A 6,216-nucleotide genomic window follows, 5' to 3' on the forward strand; every position below is an offset into this window, starting at 1 on the left:
ACAAAACCCTAACATCATTAATAATAAAGCATACTATAATACACGTCATTTAATACCAATAAATCAAATCATTAAATTAAATCACAATTAAACAATTAAAGTAACACAAATAAATAAATACAATTAGCCACTTAAATTAAACAATTACACAAATAAAATTTAACAATAAATTTCATTAAATACAATTAATCAATTAAGAAAAACACATAAGTCACGTAAGTCACATAATTAAATAAAAATGCAATAAAAAATTAAAATTTAAATTCCCATTTTATCCTTTTGAAAACTAAGGGTATTACATTCTTCCCCCCTAACAAAAAGAATTCTGTCCTTGGAATTCACGAAACTCTGAACTAATGTCTTTTCAAAATTCATTTTCGTTTTCATGTGGCATAGCCTTTTTATATGAGCTCCACCAAATTCCAACACATCCAAATAATAACCAGGTTTCTATATTTAAGAAATATCATAAATGTATAACTCCTAGGTTGTAGCTATCAACGATCTAATCCGACCTAGTATTTAGTGAAAGGAAACGATCTCTATTCCTCTAAGTTCTATAGAACAGACGCATAAAATTCCTATGCATCCAGCACTAACTAATTAGTAACTCTCAGCAATAGGCTATTGCCTAAATCGATAAACAAAATTCGTGAAAAGTCAATGCAATATGTAAAACTGACCTTCCTCCAAAACAAATTGCTTTCTACATGGAAATCCTCCTAAACAACCATTTCTTGATTGAAAACTCCCATGTACGAGTTCAACTATTTACAAAATCCGACTGCCACATGCGAGCCACGCGCAATCATTACAAAAGAGAGTATTTGTCTCCGATGTATCCTTAAATAAAGGTAAGGTCTTATTATATAACCTCGCTTCCATGCTAGACCAACGAGTGAGAGATCTGCCCTACGTAATAGCAAAAACCCCAAACATTGTCGCACCACCCTTCTTGGCCATCAATAGCACAAAAAATAACTGAAAAGCGAAGTAACACTTTCAATTACCTATGCCAACCTAGGATATATATCCTAAGCATATTCGTCATGATCAAATATAATATTTCGATCAAATTTCCCGTCTTGAGATGTGAAGCATAGTTGTTACTCCAACACCTTCAGAAAATTCCTTTGACATGGCACTGTTTATCTACTATAAGAAATAACCACATGCTATAACTCCGTTATCAATGCAGTGTAGAACTGACATGAAACGCCAAGGTAAACACCACTAAAGTGACGTCCACAAGCAAACTTGCTCTATCCATCACACTAAATCCATATAGAATTAAAATTCCAACTAATGTCGGTAATTTCTACCAACCATCCCCTCCTGATTAGTCCTACTCCCAGTTTGAGATAAAAAGTGGCTAAAACCTCCAATAATATCCAAGTATCAATTTTTCACCTTGTTAGCAGGTGATACTCTTGGAGACAGTGATATACATGTCTCTATCCGTACTGGCTCACCAAAACAAACCTGGTATGTCGTGCTGCAATTCCTAACCATTTGACTGCACCATAAAATTTATGAATTTTACATCTCAGTCACTCCGACCTTCCTGGAATCAGTAAGACAACTATCAATCCTCCTCCAGTACCCTAAACTCATCTGAGTAAAATATGACCTCCTATGGGGTCAGCTCAAATATTTCAAGTTGACCGCCTCCATTTCCCTGGTAATAGCAAGTGTTATTATTTCCACATGCTAAAATGTAACGAATTGCGCAATAACCACCGAAAGTTCAATTACCATATCGGTTAATAAGATCAACCTCCCCTCTATTATTTTCACCAAACGAAACTTATTGCAAAGTGTGAATCACCACATCTATCCATCTAAGGCGTCTCGTGATCCGTGCTATTCGTATGACCTGATATCTTCTCAGTTCCAAAATAGACAAAATGAAGCTGATTTTTATTTTATCAATCAAGCAGTATCCCAACCAGAATCCTGACCCTTGTATAGAATCAGAAATTTCTCAACTAAATCCGTGGGAATTACTCTGTCATTCCCGCTCTAATATAAGAAGTGGCTGCAAGAATCCAATGATTTCTGACAGTCCATCTAGACTATTTACTGGATATCAGACTTTAAGACAAAATCACTATGTCCCTCCTCCTACCTGCCCTCCAAACATTTGCTTCCCTCTGTGAAGCAGCATGTTTCCTCCAAGATCAATAAAGAACTAAGAGTTGCGAACCTCAGTCTTTACATCCTCCTTCCAATTTGTCTAACGAAAGTATCATTAGTCCGGTAGCATCAACTTCCATATTTAGATGTTCAGTCTCACTTTCAAGTCTTTGACATCCTGCGTTTCTAACACAAGTAAATGTCGACCTCCTGTCTAACTCCAAAAGAATATGGAATCTTTCCATCCTCCACATAGTCAACAATTTTTGAACAACAACTATTTGTTGCGAACTGTGACCTAAAAAAAAAAATTTTCCCACATTTTTTGTGTAAATGAAGAAACTTTGCTTCCTTCTCGATATGCAACTCTGGTAACTCCTCCTAATGACACCCCCTCATGAACAAAATTCTTGATTAAGAATTTACTGATGACTAGTTAGTCCGTCTACTATCCTCAGTCGGTGTCATTCCAATAAACACTTAACCTAGTACAAAATCCTCCTGCCGACTAATGAACAACTTTTGAAATTTCTAAGAAGTTGTTCAGCAAAGTCAGTATCTCCGATATATCATTGTGGTGTTAAAGTATATCAAACGAATCTATATTATTTGACTCGAACTGCTGGTTTACTTATCCCATCCTGAAAATGTACTATATCTACGCACGTCTAGGTTCATTAGATTGGCTAAAGGTAGGTATACTTACCAAATCCTATGAACACATACCCAAAACCCTAGCGTAATTAACGCTATTCCTCCAAAACGGTAGTTGGCTGATCACACACTTATATCCCCAACTGAACCACATTCCCAATCCTGAATAATTGACGAAAATAAAACACATAATGCACACACAATAAAATACAATAAATAAATAAATAATCTACGTAAAACATCGTTCCTCCTAGCAAAAAAAATCTCTTTCGGAAGTCAACTTTACTTGATTGGTTCACAATATCCTTTTTACAGTTTCGGAGGTAATCATCTAAACTCGAAACATAAGCTCAAACCATAGCTTAAAACAAAATCCATTTGCCTCAGCAAATTCCAAAGGCTTAACCCTCATCCTCCTTATACACAGAATGCAAACCATCTAATGTAACTTAATAAAGCAACTTAGACCGTCACAATCTAATCCCCATACTCCCCGGAACGTGATATAAAATCATTGCTGCGTTCCGACAAGAACTCCATCAAATCCTAAACTCCTAAACAGTCCTCTTTATCTACCTCTTTTAAAGGTAATACGAAAGGTTAACTATATGTAGGTTGATCCACACCACCTCTACAAGTATCGTTCACTATACTATTAGCGAACAAGATCACTCTCACGCGATCCTTGATTTTCAAGATTCAATACCTTCTTTCTTGGGTATGTTGAAATCTCCTCCACTAGAATCCTCTTCGGACTCCTAATCCTTGTTTGTCTCCTTTATGAGAAGTACTGAAATCGTGTTGGTTCCTTTATGAGGTGACCTAAAACACACTCCTAAATCTTTCCTAGGTTTATACTTTTAAAAGTAACGCCAACCGGAACTAAACCTTCGCTCCCAAGTTCTGCTTCTGACAGAGAACTCGATAACGTACTCCTTTATTCCTTTGGGTCTGAATTGCTCTTGCCTTGGACCCCATCCTCCTCCTAGTGTCAACCATTCCATAGTTATGAAATAGAATTGACAACAGCTCCTCCTAACGAACCGTAAAAGAGTACAACGAATCCTAATATGGCTCTAAGTTTTAAGAGACACAACGCGGAAGTCATATAACGAAAGACACTCTTAAGGACATTAGAACCTGGAGTGCTCTGATACCAATTGTGATACCCCTCGATTCTAGATTCATGGGTGATTAAGTCCGAGCACAAATCCGAGGAATACTAGACAATCAATACGTAAACAAGCAGGAATACAAAAGAATTGAAAAATAAAATAATACGCGGAAAAGAATTCAAAACATATAAATCCTCCAAAAAAAATAATAATAATAATAATATACTTTAATCACTCCAATCCGTACAACTTGGGAATCCATCGAGTGGATCCCTAATAATTCCAAATGAAAAATGAAATTTTAGAACCAACATCCAAACTATAATATAAAAGGAAATCCTACGTAGTCGGATGAGTGAGTGACTGTATCTGCTTCATCACGATTAAGCTCTAAGCCTGGTACTGACGAATACCTGAAAAATAAGAGTGGGTCAGGCCCACATGCAAGTTCCATCCTATTACAATCCATACATAAACCCGATACGCAGATACATCCTAGATAGCTCAGCAATATCTAAAATAGTCCATATAGATATAAATACACACTATAGGATGCTCACTAACCTATAGTCATCACACCTGAGTAAAAGGTAACACGCAAAACGCACGTAGCGTAGTCATGCACACCTAGACCTACCAGGGAACGTCATTAGGTCCAGTTATCCATCCAAGGCAATATACGCACCCTAATCGTGATCAGGAGACTCAAACTCATATCACGGTACCATAATGATATATATAAATCTTTCCTAGTACAGAAAAGTAAAACAAACATCCGTTATGTCGTTCAACTGTTTTAGTTGACAGGACATGCATCCATGTAGGATTCAACTGTTTTAGTTAATCCATTCCGTATGTATGAAGAGGTAGGACTTAACCTTTTGATCTAATCTATCTCCGATATGCTACCGTCCCATACCAGTGCATATAATGCATATGATCCATAAATGATGCACACTCAAATGAACATCAAGTAAATCCAGAAACCAACATAATAGAAATCAGATATAGATACGATCCTATCATGCATCCAGTATATGATAATACTCATAGAACCTCCGTTTAAATTGCTAAGTAATAATACACAATTCAAACTATCTACATCCGCATAATTGACAGAACAGAAATTTAAAACAGTTCATCAATTAACATCCATAGCATGTAACATGATTATCAGAATTTAAAACCTGAGCACATTATGCTAGAATTCCCAAACAATCCTTTTTCCATACTAGTTCATTTAAGTTACTAAAACAAAGATTAGTAATTAAATTCTCTTCAATCCTGGGTGGCATATAAATTAATATTTAAATCCCATGATGTTCATCCAAGCCCAATTACAAAATTGGTGCATGGTATAATGACACTCGGAAGTCTAACCTGCACATCATATAAAATCCCAACAGTGTTTTATATTAATCCATTTATATCGATTAAAACACGACCCGCAAGTAAAACCTCTTTAACTCCTGACAGCATGCAACTTAATATCTAAAGCTCATGATGTCTATAACTGTAATCTAAACCAACCTTTCTGGCCTTCATTAAATTATATGTATCATTCATATAACATCTCATGAATAATTTAGTAGTAGTTTCTTTAAGTTGCTAAAACAAACTTAACGAAATAAACCTTTTTCCTTCCTTGACAGCATGCCAATTAAAAGTTTACATTTCATGATGTCTCCTTAGATTAGTACACTAGCATATACTAACTGTTTTAAAAAGTTAACAGGTTAATTTTAAACAATTAAAACCCCCTTTTACTTTCCAAAAATTGTATTTGAGCCCCTGGAATCAGAAAATTACCCGAAAACACCCCGTAAGGTTTTTTTTCCAAGGGAGCCGGCTCCCCCATCATGGGAGCCGGCTCTTAGGCTTCTAGAGCCGGCTCTCCCTCATGGAGAGCTGGCTCTCTCTTCATAGGAGCCAGCTCCCTCTATTAGGGAGCCGGCTCTCCCTCTGAGAACCTTCTCCCACTTCCTCTGTTCGTTTTCTTCGCTAACGGCGAACTTCAACCTTTTGTTCCAATTTTTTAAAAAAGTTTTCAGGGTTCAGTCAAAGTCTAAACAGCCCTAAAAACTCTTTGGATTCCATTATGAATTGATTAACAGAAGTTTAAATCCGAATCGTAGCAGTCTATGCAAGAAAGCAAAAATAGTTACACAAAACGTAAAACAGATTACTGCTTGATTCATTATGCATAAACATTCGTTTTAAAGTTTTATTACATCCCTAGAGTCTATTTAGAATGCACAGAACACAAGTTTACAGAAAGGAGATAGAATGAAACTTGCTTTTAGGTTTTGGT

The sequence above is a fragment of the Cornus florida genome, unplaced genomic scaffold, assembly GCF_030987335.1.
Source record: "Cornus florida cultivar Cherokee Brave unplaced genomic scaffold, ASM3098733v1 CherokeeBrave_3.0.0_Hap2_Chr01, whole genome shotgun sequence".
Lineage (NCBI taxonomy): Eukaryota > Viridiplantae > Streptophyta > Magnoliopsida > Cornales > Cornaceae > Cornus > Cornus florida.